We start from the raw sequence: 18,465 nt of genomic DNA, 5'->3' as shown, positions 1-18,465 counted from the left end.
GCCAATTGGCCAAATGGGCCGTCGAACTCAATGGGTACGATATCGAATATCAACACCGGACGGCCATCAAGTCTCAAATTTTAGTGGACTTCGTGGCCAATTTTGCGCCAACCCTCGTACCTGAAGTCGAAAAGGAACTCTTGTTAAAATCGGGTACATCATCAGGGGTATGGACCCTTTTCACAGATGGTGCTTTGAATGTGAAGGGGTCCGGGCTAGGCATCATTTTGAAGCCGCCCACGGGTAGCACTATTAGGCAATCTATCAAAAATTTTAGGTTGACTAACAATGAGGCTGAGTACGAGGCCATGATTGCAGGTCTTAAGCTAGCTAAAAGCTTGGGAGCGGAAGTCATTGAAGCCAAGTGTGACTCTTTACTGGTGGTGAACCAAGTAAACAAAACCTTCGAAGTTTGAGAGGATAGAATGCAAAGATATTTGGACAAACTACAGGTAACCTTGCACCATTTCAAGGAATGGACTTTACAGCATGTGCCTTGAGAACAAAACAGTGAGGCCGATACACTTGCAAATTTAGGGTCATCGGTCGAGGAAGATGAGATCAGTTCGGGGACTGTCATGCAACTCTCGAGATTCGGGATCGAGGAAGGTCATGTCGAGATAAACTCTACAAGCTTAACCCGGGATTGGAGGAATAAATATATTAAATACTTAAAGAACGGAAAGCTCCCATCGGACCCTAAAGAGTCGAGGGCCCTACGAACCAAAGCCGCTCAATTCACATTGGCTGAAGATGGAACATTATACAGAAGGACATTCGATGGACCATTGGCAGTATGCTTAGGACCAGGAGACACTGATTATTTTTTACGAGAGGTCCACAAAGGCAATTGTGGGAACCACTCCGGCGCTAAATCACTGATTCACAAAATCATTAGAGCATGATACTACTGGGATAGCATGGAAAAAAACATTAAGGAGTTTGTTCGAAAATATGATAAATGTAAAAGGTTTGCACCGATGATCCATCATCCCGGAGAAAAACTTCATTCAGTCCTATCCCTATGGCCATTCATGAAATGGGGGATGGATATCGTCGGTCCTCTGCCATCGACCCCAAGTAAAGCCAAGTTCATTTTATTTATGACTGGCTATTTCTCTAACTGGGTTGAAGCACAGGCACTTCTCTAAATGGATTCAATCGCTTATGTCGCTTACGCCACGATGTTGACGTCATAATTGATCGAAGTCTCAAATTCGTTTTATACGTCTAAATCGGGCATGCCCGATTTCGTTGGCAGGGGAGTTTCCTCGAGGGTAACCTTATAGTAGATCGGGATCGAGCTCGAAGGTAAAACATCACACCTGGAGATCGAAGTGTCCATTGAGATCGAGGCTAGTAGTAATCGAGATCGAGCATGATTGACTTCGAGTGAGGCGTAATAACGGAATGGCGAGATATCAGTGACCGGTTAAAATTCAGGGAGAAAATCCCGGAACAGATCAAATCAAAGCGGTTATTAACGCCAATCATGGGTTCTACTTCCGTTATTAGAGTTGTACCTTATTTAGGATTCCTCTATTATATAAAGAGGGATCCCATTCACTTGTAAGCACACATTATTCACTGATAAGAATATACATATACGTTGTACACTGTTTTCTTTATTCATCACTATTCATCGTTGTTTGTTCTATCCTATAATGTTCCTATTAATTAACCTCGAGACTACTTCGAATCGAGGTTGAAGCATCACTTGCAGACCAGTTTGATTTATTTTATTATTCAAGTTATCTATTTAATTCATTGTTTATCAATTGGTGCTGGTTTAAATCACATATCCTTAAAACCACAATATAAGTTTAATTGTTACTCAATTTTTAGGGTCAACAAAGAAACAATTACAGGTAGAGGTTCGTTAGTGCCAAGAAATTTATACCTTAAGTGCGGCGGAAGTGGCTTGAGCTCATGTTGTGGAGGCTCGATGATTGAAGGCTTAGCGGGAGGAGTGAATTTATTCTCTAAGTTAAGAGAAATCTTCTTTGGTGCATAAGTGTAGGACCCAAGCCCTTCCAATGCATTCACCGATTCCACGTATCCTTCCATGTCCTCACCATCAAAATTTGCCAAAATAGCCGCCAATGCCTCATCAAGGAATTCCTCTTGCATCTTCACCTCGACTGCATCCTCTACCTCATCAACAACATCAATGACTGAGATACTTTTGTCTGCATGTGGCAATTTCATACCCTTACTCGCTTGAAAGGTAACTGCTTCGTCATTAACTCGGAACTTGATCTCATTTCATTCTGAGTCCATGAGAGCCCTCCCGGTAGCAAGAAATGGTATCCTTAAGATGATAGGGATCTCTCTATCAAAGTCGGCAAGGAGGAGAAACTTCCCCACTTTCACAAGCACAACATCAACTATTCCCACCGGTCGCTTTATTGAACGGTCGGCCATTTGCAACCTCATACTTGTAGGCCTAGGCATACCTAATCCCACTTTCTTGTAAATAGCAAGGGGCATTAAGTTGATGCTAGCCCCATTATCACAAAGGGCTCGTGCAAAATCACGCAATCCAATAGTGCATGGAATGGTGAAGGTTCCCGGGTCCTCTTTCTTTTGGATGGCGGTTGTTGCAATGATGGAACAAACTTGGTGAGTCACATTCACCACTTTATTCTGGGTGATTTTCTTTTTATTGATCAAGTCCTTCAAGTACTTAGCAAAACCCGGCATCTCTTGAAATGCTTCCACAAATGGAATGTTTACTGATAATTGCTTTAGGATGTCATAGAACTTCTCGAGTTTGCTATCATCAACCTTTCTAGCAAGTCTTTGAGGGAAAGGAGGAGGAGGTCTAGGAATTGGTGCTATTGTTTTTGGTGCCTCTATTACCTTTTCCTTCACCTCTTCATGGTTCACTTCTTGAGTTCTCGCCTTCTTCGGGAGTCTTTCAACTTCAACAACAATTGCACCTCAACTTCTGCCTCAACTTCTTCTTCAGAATCTTCCACTTCGACCACTTGTTCATTCTCTCGTTGAAGTCGTTTCCCACTTCGAGTTGTGATTGCCATACAATGAGAAGTTGGACCACTCCCACTACCTTTTGTGTTTGAAATTGTATCACTTTGGAGCGTTCCTTTTTGCATAGGATTTTGATCTCTTGAAAGATCCCTCATTTGCATTTCCAACTTTTGAATAGATGCGGTGTGAGAACCCACAAGCTTGGTCATATCAAAGTGTTGGACTCACTTGAAGAACTTTCCTTCCAATGTGGAGAGTTAGAATATTGCCCCATTGGTGGAACATAGGGGATTGAACTCCGATTTGAAAAGTTGTTGTTGTTGTTACTCCAATTTCCCTAATTTGAACTAACTTGGTCGTTTCACCACTGTTGGTTGCCTTGCCCTTGTGGGTTAGAGCTCCATTGGTGTTGTTGTCCTGAACCTTAGTAGGATTGTCTTTGATATCCTCCTTGAGGATTGTTGACATAATTTGCTTCTTTGTATTCCTCATTTGACATGGGTTGCACATCTTCCACAACATTCGCCTTTTTTGATTGGCTTTCAGTGAACATTTTCGTCAACACGTTGACATTGGTGGCAAGCCCGGCAATTACTTGATCTCTTTCTTGGTTCTCCTTAATAATTTTCGAGTGCTAAGATTGGTTATGTTCTGCCATCTTATCAAGGATTTATGTGACCCTTGCAAATGTTTTATCCATAAAGGATCCATCTGCTGCATTTTTGGCTATGGATTGATTAATAGGATCCAAGCCCATGTAATTCTCCAATAAAATATTATTCGGAAAGCCATGATTCGATGATCTCACTAAATATAGCTTGAATCTATCCCATGCTTCATGTAGATGCTCCCCCGGTAATTTCTTAAAGAAGAAAATTTTATCTCGGAGCTCAGACTTCTTGCTTTGTTGAAACCATTTTGCTAGGAAAGCTCGGACAAGTTCGGTCCAAGTATGGATGGAATTATGAAGTAGATTTTGGATCCACTATGTTGCTTCTCCAGTTAGAGAGTACTTGAGCACCCTCAATCTTAGGACATCATCTGAGACATGATTCTGCTTGTGCATTGCACACACACCCAAAACATTTCTGAGATGTTGTGTCGGATCATCATCGGTGGAATTTCAGAAGAATCCCTTTGCTTTTAGCATTAGGATTAGACTGTGTTCAAATTTGAAGGTGGCATCATCAAATCTTGGAGGGACAATGACATTTGTATCCTAAATATACTCATCTATATCCGCAAACACATTGTCTTCTTCCGGCTCGCCCATGTTTACCTAATGACACCAAGCAAAACAAGCAAAGTGTGATGGAATAGAAGAAGACGTAAAGTAAGGCACACACTAGTTAGTAATTTCAAAACCGTATTCCCCGGCAACCGTGCCAAAATTTGATACGCTCAAATAACACCTATATAAATGGTGTAAGTCGGTCGGTGTCAAATATAATAACCCAACTAGGTTGGGGTTGAATCCCACAGGGAATAAATGTGAATAGATTACTTGAATAGTATGAAACTTGACTTAAGCCGTAGTTCTACTCCGTTAGTTTAAAAAGAGTTTTGTAACTGTGAATTGTCAAGAAGAGCTATTTTGTTAAGAGTGTTTGATTAATGTAATTAAAAAACCAAGGTTGTGTCCACATCAATGGAATGTAATGCTATCAGTGTTAATATGATATATTTCTATTGGAAGGTCCTTTGATATGCAAATAGTTCCTAAATGACTACCCAATATTTTCCAATAACTAGGTAGTATTTCCTCTTTATGATTTTCACAATTTTAAAAAAGTTACAATTAAGAGCAACTAATTTATGCCAAGTAGAACCCACTTATCTCTAAGCGATTCTATTAAACAAGGTTTAAGGCCTTGGGTTCTTGCTATTCAATTCTACCAAACCCTAACCCACTTTTTCAAGTAAAGATAGAGTAAAATGGCACTAGTCAATGTTTGCAACCATCAACCATAAATGAAGCATGAGAAATAAATAGAAATCAACCAACCATTATATATATATTCAATGGTAAACACCCATTAACATTACACTCACTTAGGGTCCACAACCTTAGTATTTAAAGTTAGCTACTCATACTAGAATACAAGAACAAATTAATAAATAAAGTCATAAAGCTTACAAAGAGAATAAATTCTTGGATTCTCTCTCAAAAGCTTCCAAAATAATGGTGTATTGAATGCTCTAAGTATAGCCTCTTTTCAGACAAGTTAGTCCACAAAAACCCTAATCATTCTATTTATAATGGCCCAAAAATCATGGTAAAAAGGTGACAAAAATAACCTTGCAGATCAAGTATGTGACAACAGAATGGGTCGCAGAACACTTTCGCGGTCCGCGCATCTTCACTTTTCGCCGTAGAATTGATAACAAAGTTTTCCAGCTTTCCATAGCATTTTTGTTATACGGTTCGCATATTGGTTTTGCGACCGCATAACACACCGCAAAATCATCTTCGCTGGAACTCCCTTTGCTTTTGTGCGATCATTATGCGGTCCGCATAAGAGTTGTGGGACCGCACAATTGATCGCATACTTGGCTCCCAGAAATTGTGATGATACGCTTCATTCTGCGATGGGTCTTCAATCCTCACATCACTTTTTTTCGGTCGCAGAGCTGCCGAATTTCTGACTTTCCATGGGTTTTTGTCATCTTTTTCATGTTTTTGGATCTTCAAGTCTGGTTTCCTGCAAAACACCAAAACTATATAAGAAATGACCTATAATACTTTAAAAGATGAGCTAAAGTCTATGTAATTATTATGAAAAGTGCCGCATTTCTACGGCACATCAGTGTGGGTGAAATAAGAACAAAAAAGCGAGAAGAGAATACTTACCTAGGCAGCGCGAGGGGTAGGGCGCACTGGAGACAGGGCGGTGCGAGAAGCAGCAGACGAGGGACTGTGTGGCGCCAGGTGCGGTGCGAGGTAATACACGTGACTAGGCTCGTGGCACCATATCTAGTGCGTGGTACTTAGAGCTTTGGACTCCTTCTTGAATTTATGTGAACTCTCACATGCTCTCGTACCGATTCAAACACGAAAATTCAACTAAAAACTTGTTAGTACCTAAAAACAAAAAGAAAAATCTAATTAAGCTAAACTAAACTACGAATTGTGTTGTCTCCCAACAAGCGCCTTAGTTAACGTCATGGATTGACGTTTACAACATCACCATGGATTGCCTCCTACGAAGCGCCTGACTTAACGTCGCGGCATGACATGAACCACTCGCTCAAACTAGACGCTTTCGCTTCCTCCTCTTTCCATGGAGTTTTGCCTTCTTGCGCGTTCTAGGAGGATCTCCTATTTCCTCTCTGACCCTTCAGCTTGCAATACCACATCTTCTAACTCGATTTTCTTTTTTATGCTACTAGGCTCCACAAAAAGCCCTTGCTCTATCAACTTCAATTCTGCTACCGAGATCATCCACAAATCCTCATAATGCTTGGGAAGTTTAAGTGCCTTGTACACATTAAAAGTGACTTCCTTATCATGTACTCTCATCTTTAGCTTTCCTTCCCTCACATCTATAATTGCTCTACCAGTAGCCAGGAATGGTTTCCCCAAAATAATAGGTACTTCTTCATCGGCCATGTAGTCAAGTATAATGACGTTTACGGGAAAGATAGACTTCCCAACTCGTACACGCACATCTTTAATAATCCTTTCTAGCACTGCTAATGATCGATCTACTATCCGTAGAGTTATAGTAGTAGGCCTACGTTCCCCTACTTTGAGTTGTTTGAACATTGACAGTGGCATCAAATTAATTCTCTCTCCCAGATCGCACAAGACTTTACCAACCTCGTATTTTCCAATCGCCAAGGGAATTGTGACAACCTAGATACTTCAACATAGGCGGGAACTTACTCTGTACTCTAGCACTACTCTCCTCAGTAAGGGCAATCATTTCAAACTCTGTCAACCTTCTTTTATTGGCCACAATGTCTCTCAAGTACTTCTTGCATCACTTCTACCAAAGGTAGATTCACACACACCTGTCTCATGATATCTAAGAGCTTTTTGTACTTGGAATTATCTTTCTATATTTGCAACCTTCGAGGAAAATGTGGTGGTGGCCTTACCTCTGTCTCCTGCATGTGTTCATCATATTTTGTTTTAGCTTCTACCTTCGGTTGAGATACCAATCATTCAAAAACTTCTTTAGGCACATACCTTTTAGGTGGCACCTCCTCCAATGCTTTCCCACTTCTTAGAGTAATTTCTTGTACCTGTTTAATGGGATTTTCTCAGTATCACTTAGGAGTGCTCCAGTATGTCGGGTATTTTGTTGTGCAGCTGTCACGACCCCAATTTTCCACCTTAGGATGTCGTGATGGCACCTAGTCTCTAAGACTAGGTAAGCCTAACATTTAATAATACTTAACAAAAATAACCAAATAAAGATACTAAAGTAAAACATATATACTCATATTAACTTCCAAAAACAATATAGAACCTCAACAACATAATTCCCAAAACCGGTAGAACTGAGTCATAAGCTCTACAGAATGTTCTAAAAAGGTCTACTACAACACTATCTAATAAAGGAAACAATAATAATGGGAAAATAACGGAAGGTGACTCTGAGGCCTGCGGACGCCGAGCAGGTATACCTTGAAGTCCCCAGAAAGCAGCTAACCAATCAATCACTAATGTCCAGCACGAGTAGACGTACCTGGATCTGCACAAAAGATGTGCAGAAGCTAGTATGAGTACACCACAATGATACCCAGTAAGTATCAAGACTAACCTTGGTAGAGTAGTGACGAGGCCAGGTCAAGACACCTACTAGGACATGATAGACAGAACGAAGATATTATAACGGGAAGTAATGGAAAACGGATAAATGAATGATAACGAAGCAATTTAACAACATAAACTAATGGCAGAATTGTAAGCATAAAGACAATAAGAAGGAAGCAAAGAATGAGAACCACAAATAGTCAAATACGTACAAAATTGGTAAGACAAGGAAGAAATAAGAGCAACAAGATCTGTTAAACCAATAACTCTTTTCAATATTAAATGCACAACAAGAATCACAACTGAGGTACCGTCTCATATTTATATTTCACAATTTTAATCACAATCTTTCCTTATACCGCTGCGTGAGCCTTACATTTAGATAGTTTTGAAAAAATATTTTTCGAAATAGCTACACGCACTTTAGCCCATCTTATGTTGCCGCGTGGCTTCAAGTAATTCCCTTACTAGCAACACGCACATAAATCCCACCTTGTGATGCCGTATGCACATTAACCCCTATCCTTATACTTCTGCATGCACATCAATATCACAACACAATAATAACTCGCACCACAAGTGCCCATATGCCACAACTTGAAAAAAATCAACAATATCAATATTTCCACTATAAATAGCCCATGACTCAACCACAATGCACACAAGAATCTCAACAATAATAAAATGAATGTGAATTTCTCAACATGAAAGATATCTCAACAATTAACACTTAACCTCAATGTGATAATGGCTTTCACAACCTCAATACCAATAACGCAACAAGAAGATATTTCAGGAAATAACAACTTCAAGTAAAAGTAAGTCAACAATTAAAGATGCAACAAGGCAATAACTTCAACTAAAGCATATAAGAGCAAAATAACAAGTAAGAGGTACAACAAGTTTTAACAATGTCAAATAAAGAATGTAAGGGTAGTGCAACTCATGTAATAGTTGATTAACAATGAAGAATATAGTATGTTATGACAATTCAGTTAAAGTCATGGAAAGAGTCTAAATAACCTAAACCGGTCGAATACCACATATAACCCATGTACCCACTTGTCACCTTGCACAACAGCTTTCACATAACACATATAGCACAATCAATCCCTAATCCTAAGGGGTAGTTTCCCCGCACAAGGTTAGGCAAGATACTTACCTCAACTAGGCAAACTCAACCCTCGAAAATAGCTTTCCCCCTAAAATTCGCCTCCACATCTCTCAAATCTAACCAAAAGTGACTTAATATCATCAACTGATGAAAGAAAAAATAATTACAATAGATAAAGCTTTGACCTTTACAAAATTCCCAAAATGTTAACAAAAGTCAACTTCTAGGCCCGCCTGGTCAAAACCCGGGTCCAAGGGTAGATTCTGACTATCCATAACCTCACGAGTCCATATATATGATTAGTTTTCAAATCCAAGTCCAAATCGACTCTCAAAACTAAATTATTCATTTATCAAAAACTTGACAAAATTTCCCAATTTTACTCTTTGATTCACATAAAATTGATGTTAAATCTAAGATATATTCGTGAAATATAGTTGGAAATTGATTAGAATCAATGACCCAATGTTTGTTGATGAAAATTCCCTCTACGAATCGCCTCCTACCGAGCCTAGGGTTCTAAAATATGATAAAATGACATGAAATCCCGACTTTCTAATCTTTTGTTCAGTTGCAGATGTCGCAATTGCAACACTAGTGCTCGTAATTGCGAAGAAATGCTCACAATTGCGGCACCGACAGTCCTAATGGAAGCCTAAAAAATGGGAATATGGGTTCGCAATTGTGAACCCTGTTCCCTTCGCAAAAGTGACACAATTATCACAAATTTGAACCTAGCCCAGCCCAAGTCAACTTCGCGATTGCGACCCAGTAATCACAATTGCGATACATGTGATCCTCCTGCTAAGGTCGCTTTTGTGACCCTGGTGTTTGCAAATGCAACACCAGAGGCATTAGCACAACAACAGCTCAGATTTAGTCCAAAACCATTCATGCGAACTTGCTCGCGCGATCAAAACACCAAGATAACATCTAGAACTACGAATCAGGCACCAAAACGTATGAATTTCAAAGTAAACTTCAAGAACTTCTAGAATTGCAACCAAGCATCCGAATACTAACAAATCAACTCCAAATGATACCAAAGTTTGCAGACAAGTTCTAAATAGCATAACGGACCTATTCCAAGTTCCAAAATAAAATTCCGAACGCGATACCCAAAATTCAACCTACGGGCAAATTTCTAAACCTCAAATTGTCAATTTTCGACAAAATAACACAAATCAACCCACGGACCACCGAATTCGATTCAGGGCATATGTCCAAGTCCAAAATCACGATACGAAGCTATCGGAGCCATCAAAACACCATTCTGGGGTCGTTTTCACAAAATTCAAAGTTTTGTCACATTTCTATCTTAAGCTTCTGAGCCAAGAGCCAAAGAGTCCAATACAACCCAAAATCTTCATGGAACGAAACTAATCAACCCTGCAAGTTATAAAACCTAAATTACACATGGGTGAAGCATCAAAAGGGAAAACGGGGTGCAATTACACAAAACGACCAGTGAAGTCTGATGGTAAGCTATAATCTCATGTTTGAGTTGATTATTATATTCCAATTTACAACACTTTAATTGAGTTTGAGCTTTAAATGCTAGTGTTTTACACTGATTGCATGTTTTATGCCTTGTAGGAGGATTTCGAGCTATGCAGATATTACAGAATGAATTTGAGCTATTTGGAGCTTTGAAGTTCGAGTAAATTCCCAAGGGATTAAGCCGGGATCACGTTAGGGGGTCGAAAACCATATCTAGATATCAAAAAGTTAAGAAAAATCTGGACTATGAGAAAATAACACACCCGTGGCGCGTGGGGCGGCTCATGGCATGCCGCGCCTGTAAAAAATCCTGCAGTCTGTCAGAAATCAACTCTCTAAACTTTCCCACATCCGCCGCCCTGCATGGCGCGTCGCCCCATGCGGCGCACCAGTGCAATTTTTACATAGTTATTTTCTTATTTCGCGCAGTAGAAGGTGTTTTCCTATGGGCCCGATCCTACTTAGTATAAATACTTGTAAAAACGTTATTTTATGGAATTATGACACATCTAAGACCTAAGGAGGCTAAGGAGGAGGTGGAGAAGCAAGAGCACAAGGAATTTATCATTCAATCCTCACTCAAGACAAGGGTTTGGATTGTTTTATGTTTTTGTTTATATTTGTGATGAATTACTCCATATCCATAGAGTAGTTCTCTTTAGGGTTTGATGGATTTGGTGTATTGATACTTGTTTGTGGATAATTAACTATAGTTTTTATGTATTGAATAGTTTTGGATATTTTAACTATTGCATCTATATTCACTTGTTCGTGTAATCGAGAGAGGCATAGCTTGTGATATTGTTGCATTATATTTTGTTGGTTAAAGTCATAATTCTTCTTAGTAATTGGAAGAGGCTAGTTGAATTGTTGATTAAACTTAGTTAGGAGGGTAATCAAGAGAGGTTCCCCTAAAGATCAATCCAATATGAATTCATGTATATCCTCACCGAGCATAACTTAGTTCGTATTGTGAGGTTGAGACTTAATCGAGAGAGGAGTTTTTACTAAACATTTGAACTAATAATTGAGTTATTTCGAGAGACTCACTTGAACATTAGAAGTGAATTAACTAGAGTTAAATCTTAAACAATTATCTTACACCTATCTAATCAACCCCTATTTTCTCCCACTGATATCTTCTTTGCTCACTTTTGTTCAATTGTCATTAGTCAATTAGATCTAGAGTCTTAGTTAATTTTAGTTCTTAATCATATAAATCTCAATTGTTGATCATCTTGGATAGAAATCTAGATACAAACTCCGAAATTACTGTTTAACTCAAATCCATGTGGATACGATAATTTTCTATACTATATTCGACTAGGGAGCATATTTTAGTGTGTGTTTTAAGCTCGTCAAATTTTAGCGCCATTGACGGGGAGTGGCAATCAATAGTGTTGAAATAGTTTGTAGTGATAATTCAGGAGTTTTTCTTTTTATTTTATTTTATTTTCCCTTTTTACGTTTGGTGTTCTTTGACTGTGCGCATGCTACATGTTAGATTGATGCATGACTCGATCTTCTAGTAAGGAATTGCAACCATATGAACCAGAAATCGAGAAACAACTGGGAAAATTGAGGAAGGAAAGAAATCTCACAGAGAAAATAGATAAAGTTGGGCAATCCTCAACCAAGGAAGACATGACTGAAGATGATGATAATGTTGATTTGGCTGCGAGAGAGGCAGCCCAACCCAGAGAGAAAGCTACAAGGGATGCTGAAGAAGCAGCATTTAGAGATGCACAAATTGCTTATGAGGAGGAGAGGGCTTGAAGAATGGCTCAAAATCAGCCCGTGGGTTCAGACCAGTTCGGAAACATAGCTCATGGTGTTGGGAGACCACTTGGAGATTATGCTAGGCTGGTCTACAACCAAGGCTTATCAAGTGTGAGACCACCTCCAGTTGGAGTGAATAATTTTGTGCTGAAGCAAGGGTTGCTCTAAACTCTTCAAAACAGTTGCATCTGCAGAGGAAAGATGAATGAAGATCCAAAAAATAATATGATGGACTTCGAAGAGATAATGAATACCTTTCAGTATAATGGTGTGTCACAAGATGCAGTTTATCTATGGGCATTCTCCTTCACTCTTAAAGATGATGCAAAACACTAGCTTTGAAGCTTGCCACATGGATCGATTAGAACATGGGAGGAGATGACTAGAACGTTTCTTGCTAAATATTTCTCCTCAGCTAAAACGGGCAAGTTTAGAAAAGAAATCTATAACTTCTGCCAGAATGAGACTGAAACGGTGTTTGAAGCTTGGGAGAGGTTTAAGGAGATAATGCAAAAGTGTCAACATAGCGGAATTGAACTCTGTATGCAACTTTAGGATTTTTGGGATGGATTGACACCGACCTCACGGAGAACATTGAGTAATGCAGCTGGAGGTCCATTGATGAAAAAAACTCCATATGAGATAGTCACTATTCTTAATGAGTTTTCTGAAGATGCAAATCAGTGGCCCTCTGAGATAGTCACTATTCACCAGGTTGATGCTAACATATCTGTGCAGGTACAACTTGATTCCATGGCAAAGGAAATAAGGAAGCTGACCTTAGCTTCGATTCATAATGAGCCTCATGCAACATGTGACATATGTGGAAGAGAGGACACCCTACTCATGAGTGTCAAGCCTCAACTAAGGAAGTTAATGTTGTTGGGAATTACAACTTCAATGCAGTGGGTCAGAAGCACCCCGGTTTTTCATGGAGTTCACCTGGGGGTACAGCAAATGCATGGCAACAAAATAACTCTAGAATTCAAGGAGCTCCTGGTTTTGTGAATCAGCCGAGGCCGCAGTTTCAACCTCAAAAGCAAATTCAGTTTGGGTTAGAAGATCTAATGAAGGCCTTCATTGTCAAGACTGATGAGAGATTAGATGCTCATGGTGCAACTATCAAAGAACTTGGGACAGGTCTGCGTAACTTGGAGAGACAAGTGGGACAAATTGCAACTATATTATCTTAGAGAATCCCAGGTACTCTGCCAACTAATACTGAAAAGAATCCCTAGGAAATGGTAAATGTTGTGACCTTGAGAAATGGATAAGAGTTGAGAGATCGCACTCTAATTCACAAAGAAGTTGCGCCTGAAAAAGAAAGTGGAAAGGAGCTGAAAATTGAAGATGATAAAAAGATTGAGAAGAAGAAAGGCAAGAAGGGAGCTGAGAAAAACAAGAAGGAGAAAACTTCAAGAAGGGAGGAATCAGATGATGTGAGCAGTCACATGCCTGCTCTACCTTTTCGCTAAAAACTCTATAGAGAAAAGCTGGACAAGCAGTTTGGGAGATTTTTAGATATGCTGAGACAGGTTAATGCGAATCTACCATTCACTGAAGTTCTTTCATAAATACCAGCTTATGCAAAGTTCTTGAAGGAGATCCTTACAAAGAAGAGAAAGATAGAAGAGACCTCAATGGTCAAACTCACAAAGCATTGCAGCGCAATCTTGCAAAACAAACTCCCACAAAAGTATGTAGATCCAGGGAGTTTTACTATATCTTGCTCCTTAGGCACTCTTAATTTTGATAAGTCTTTGTGTGATTCGGGTGCCTCAATTAATTTAATGCCTTTGTCTATTTACAGGAAGCTGGAGAATGAGATTGGAGAGATAAGGTCTAGACCAATATCGTTGCAGCTAGCAGACCAAACAACTATAATAACCGAGGGGATAGTGGAAGATATATTAGTTCAGGTAGATAAGTTTGTATTTCCTGTAGATTTTGTAGTGGTAAATATGGAGGAGAACATGGAGGTTCCCTTTCATCCTAGGAAGACCATTTTTAGCAACGGCTAGAGCTATACTGGATATACATGATATAAAACTCATTCTTAGAGTGGGTGAAAAGACTTTGACGTTCGAGATGAATGTAGAGACGAGGGTGATAAAGGAGAAGCCAACTACAAGTGTTGAGTAGAAAGCGAAGGGTTTGAAAGAAAAGGCTACAATGAGTGGGAAAGATAAGTGTGGGGTGTACCCCAAGAAGACTGAGAAGAAGCTGTCTGGGTGGATGTGTGCACTAGTTCAGGTGCGTGGAATAGAGCCTGACTTTGATTCAGACCCCGACTAGAGATTCAAAGAAGTTTCCTCTACCTTATGCTTTTTAATTGTGTATCATAGGGACATGCCACAACTTAAAATGTGGGGTGTGGGGGATAATTATATGTTATATGTATATGTGTTAGTTTTTGCTTTTTAGTGTTGTTTAGTAGTTAAAACAAAAATTTGAAAATCCATAAAAATTTTAAAATTTTTGATTTTTCCTGACGATGGATGTCATTCGACATGGTTCTTGAGGGATTAAAGTCGAAAGAAAAAGACAAAAAGATTCTATTTTGTTAGGTAGTGTAATAATTCCCCCTTTGTTTTTCTTTGTGCCGCAGTTCTTTTCCAAGGGTTTTGTTTGAATATGGTGTACTTGTGCTGTGATTTGAATTGGAAGACATCTTTTAACTTTGATATACCTTGAGAACAGTGAGTGCTTTAGTTGTGAACGCTTAGGCTCAGTTTGTGACTCTTGTATAAGTACCTAAAAATTGTATGATCCTAACTTTGCCTAACTACTTTGACTAGAGTGTCTCGATGATTCCGATCATGAGTGAGTTATATGCCATGTGTGTGTGAGGTTTTGTATATTCTGTGCATTGCATTTGGTGTCTAGAACTTGTACCGTGTGTTTGCAAAGAGAAATAGTAGTTTTGTTCAGTCTAGGAAGTGATAGAGGCATTTCTTTGTTGAGCCAATTATATGTTATTACACACTTAATTGTTATTTATCTTAGTTAACCCCTTTGATCCTGTAATCTTGTTTCTTTGGCAACCACATTACAAGCCTTACCCATTTGTTTTGAATTGACCATATATTTGAACCTTTTACCCCTCGTAAGCACTTGAATTGATTATAAACTTTGTAAAAGTTGAAGTACGGGGTGGTTGGTTTGGCTTTTGAGTGGAACTAATGAAATAAGGAGAAGGGTGAAATGTAGCGAAAAAGTAAGAGCCACTTGAATTGAAAAAGAAAAACAAATATTGTATGATTGTGCAAAATATTCCATGATAGTGGTAAATCTTGATGTAATTGTGCTTAAAGAAGTTGAGAGTTAATGTATATTGATCTAAATGTGGAGTATGGTTTGACATAAGTGTGAGGTTTTCAATGTTAAATTGTATGTATTAAAGTGCTTAGGGAGGTGTAGTCACTCTTATATCTAAATGTATCCTACCCGTCCCACAGCCTACATTACAACCAATTAAAGTCCTATCTAATCTTTGACTGAATGAACTCGATTAGTTGAGTAGTACACTACGGGCAAGCCTATGGTTCATCTTTTGTGGCATATGAATGTTATCTCTAAGAGTGAGTGAATTCTTTCTATATTGAGTTACTGATTGTTGTTAAATTTGATGGTGTGTGGAACTACTCTCTATTTTGGTGAGGGCACTTGATTCATGAAGTAAAGTTAATGCTTGACCTCTATGTTGAGTAAGTGAGTGAGTTGTGAATAATGCGTTGTACTTTTGAGTCAAATTTTGAGTCTATAATGTTACATTATTGGGCTTAATCTATTTTAAATATTCTTGGTATGATGAGTCATGAGAGTTGCTTAATAAGGTTGTGTCTTTAAAAGTGTGGTTTGATTGCTCGAGGATGAGCAATGGTTTAAGTGTGCGGTGTTGATGGTAGGCTATAATCTCATGTTTTAGTCGATTATTACATTGCAATTTACTGCACTTTAATTGAGTTTGAGATTTAAATGCTAGTGTTTTACACTGATTGTGTGTTTTATACCTTGTAGGAAGATTCCGAGCTATGTAGATATTACATAATGAATTTGAGCTATTTGGAGATTTGAAGTCTGAATAAAAGCACAAGGGATTAAGCCGGGATTGCGTTCGGGGGTCGAAAACCATGTCTGGATATCAAAAAGTCATGAAAAATCCGGACTCTGAGAAAACAACACACCCGCGGTACGTGGGGCGGCGCATGGCGCGCCACACCTGTACAAAATCCTACAGTCTGTCAGAAATCAACTCTCTGAACTTTCCCACAACCGCCCCGCATGGCGCGTGGCACGTGGCGCGTCGCCCCATGCGGCGCACCTGTGCAATGTTTATAGAGTTATTTTCCTATTTCACGCAGGAGAAGGAGTTTTCATCTGGGCCCGACCCTACTTAGTATAAGTACATGTAAAAATATTATTTTATGGAATTTTGACACATCTAAGACCTAAGGAGGCTAAGGAGGAGGCGGAGAAGCAAGAACACAAGGAATTTATCATTCAATCCTCATTCAAGACAAGAGTTTGGATTGTTTTATGTTTTTCTTTATATTTGTAATGAATTACACCATATCCATGGAGTAGTTCTATTTAGGGTTTGATGGATTTGGTGTATTGATACTTGTTTATGGATAATTAACTCTAGTTTTTATGTATTGAATAGTTTTGGATGTTTTAACTGTTGCATCTATATTTACTTGTTCGTGTAATCGAGAGAGGCATAACTTGTGATATTGTTGCATTATTTTTTATTGGTTGAAGTCATTATTTATTCTTAGTAATCGAAAGAGGCTAGTTGAATTGTTGATTAAACTTAGTTAGGAGGATAATCGAGAGAGGTTCTCCTAAAGACCAATCCAATACGAATTCGTGTATATCTTCACCGAGCTTAACTTAGTTTATATTGTGAGGTTGAGACTTAATCGAGAGAGGTGTTTCTACTAAACGTTTGAACTAATAACTGAGTGAATTGAGAGACGATCACTTGAACATTAGAAGTGAGTTAACTAGAGTTAAATCCCAGACAATTATCTTACACCTATCCAATCAACCCCTATTTCCTCCCAGTGATGTCTTCTTTGCTTACTTTTGTTCAATTGTCATTAGTCAATTAGATCTAGAGTCTTAGTTAATTTTAGTTCTTAATCATATAAATCTCAACTGCTTATCATCTTGTCTAGCAATCTAACTACAAACTCCGAAAATTCTGTTTAACTCAATACGATAATGTTTTATACTATATTCGACTAGCGAACATATTTTAGTGTATGTTTTAAGCTCGTCCGAGTCGTTACAACAGCTAAATGCGCAACTTGCCTTTCTAAATTTCAAAAATCAGTCCTCAGCTGCTGGTTTTAATTAGCAGCTTTTTCAACATATCATTGGTGTTGTCTTCTACCTGTTATGGTGGCCTTTGGAGCTGATTGTAGTTTCCTTGGGGACTGTATTAATTTTTAGTAGCTTGATTTCCACCCCATGAGAAGTTCGGGTGATTCCTCCAGTTGGTATTATGAGTGTTCTCATATTGTGAATTTTTGTTCATTGGACCTTTACTTTGCTGGCCCACATAATAAATAGTTTCTGGATTCACCAGACATTGGTTACTCGTGTGACCTTCTCCACAAATTTCATAGTATATGGCCATCCTTTGCACCTGCTGCATCTGATGCCCTTGACCCATTGCCATCTTAGCCACTTGGTTAGTATATTTAGAAATTTCTACCCGGATGGCTGACATCTTATCTAGCTAGAGTGTACCTGCTGCCAGTTATTCTTCTTCTGCCTCGATCATTCTTCTTGGTTCACCCTTACCTTGCCAGTTATGATCGTTTGCAGTGAAATTGTTTAGCAGAGTCTGAATCTCACTAAATGGATTTGCATGCAACTTCCTCCACAAGCAGAGTCTAGATTCAATTTGGAGGTCTCAACTAACCCATACACAATAGTATGTCCCAACACTTTATCAGTTTGACAATGGTGAGGGCAATCTTTGAGTAGCTTTTTATATCTCTCCAAGGCCTGACATAGAGTCTCGCCATCGTTTTGTTGAAACCCCAAAATTTGGCTTCTCAATGACTTTGTTTTCTTTGTGGAAAAGAATTTGATGAGGAATTTCCGTGCTAGATCATCCCATGTGAGGATTGAGTTTGTGGGCTCTTTGTTTAACCATTCATTTGCTTCCCCCATCAGAGAAAAGGGAAATAAAGTTAATCTGACATAGTCCTTCGAGACGTTCAGATAGTTGTATATATCCGTAATCTCCAAAATATTATGTATATTCCTTTGGGGATCTTCACTAGACAAACCCACAAATAGC

At 38.9% G+C, this 18,465-nt stretch overlaps 1 non-coding gene across 1 annotated transcript; it reads left to right on the top strand.

Annotated features, from left to right (window-relative positions):
• The first annotated feature begins 18,117 nt into the window (after positions 1-18,117).
• LOC117279743 (small nucleolar RNA R71) lies at positions 18,118-18,224 on the top strand. Its single transcript, XR_004510166.1, has one exon. It is a non-coding gene; the product is annotated as a small nucleolar RNA R71 (small nucleolar RNA).
• Positions 18,225-18,465: the final 241 nt, after the last annotated feature.

Source organism: Nicotiana tomentosiformis, chromosome 8 (assembly GCF_000390325.3).
Source record: "Nicotiana tomentosiformis chromosome 8, ASM39032v3, whole genome shotgun sequence".
NCBI classification, from domain to species: Eukaryota; Viridiplantae; Streptophyta; class Magnoliopsida; order Solanales; family Solanaceae; genus Nicotiana; species Nicotiana tomentosiformis.
The sequence above is the reverse complement of the archived record's forward strand: the minus strand, read 5'-3'. Positions and strand labels throughout refer to the sequence as shown.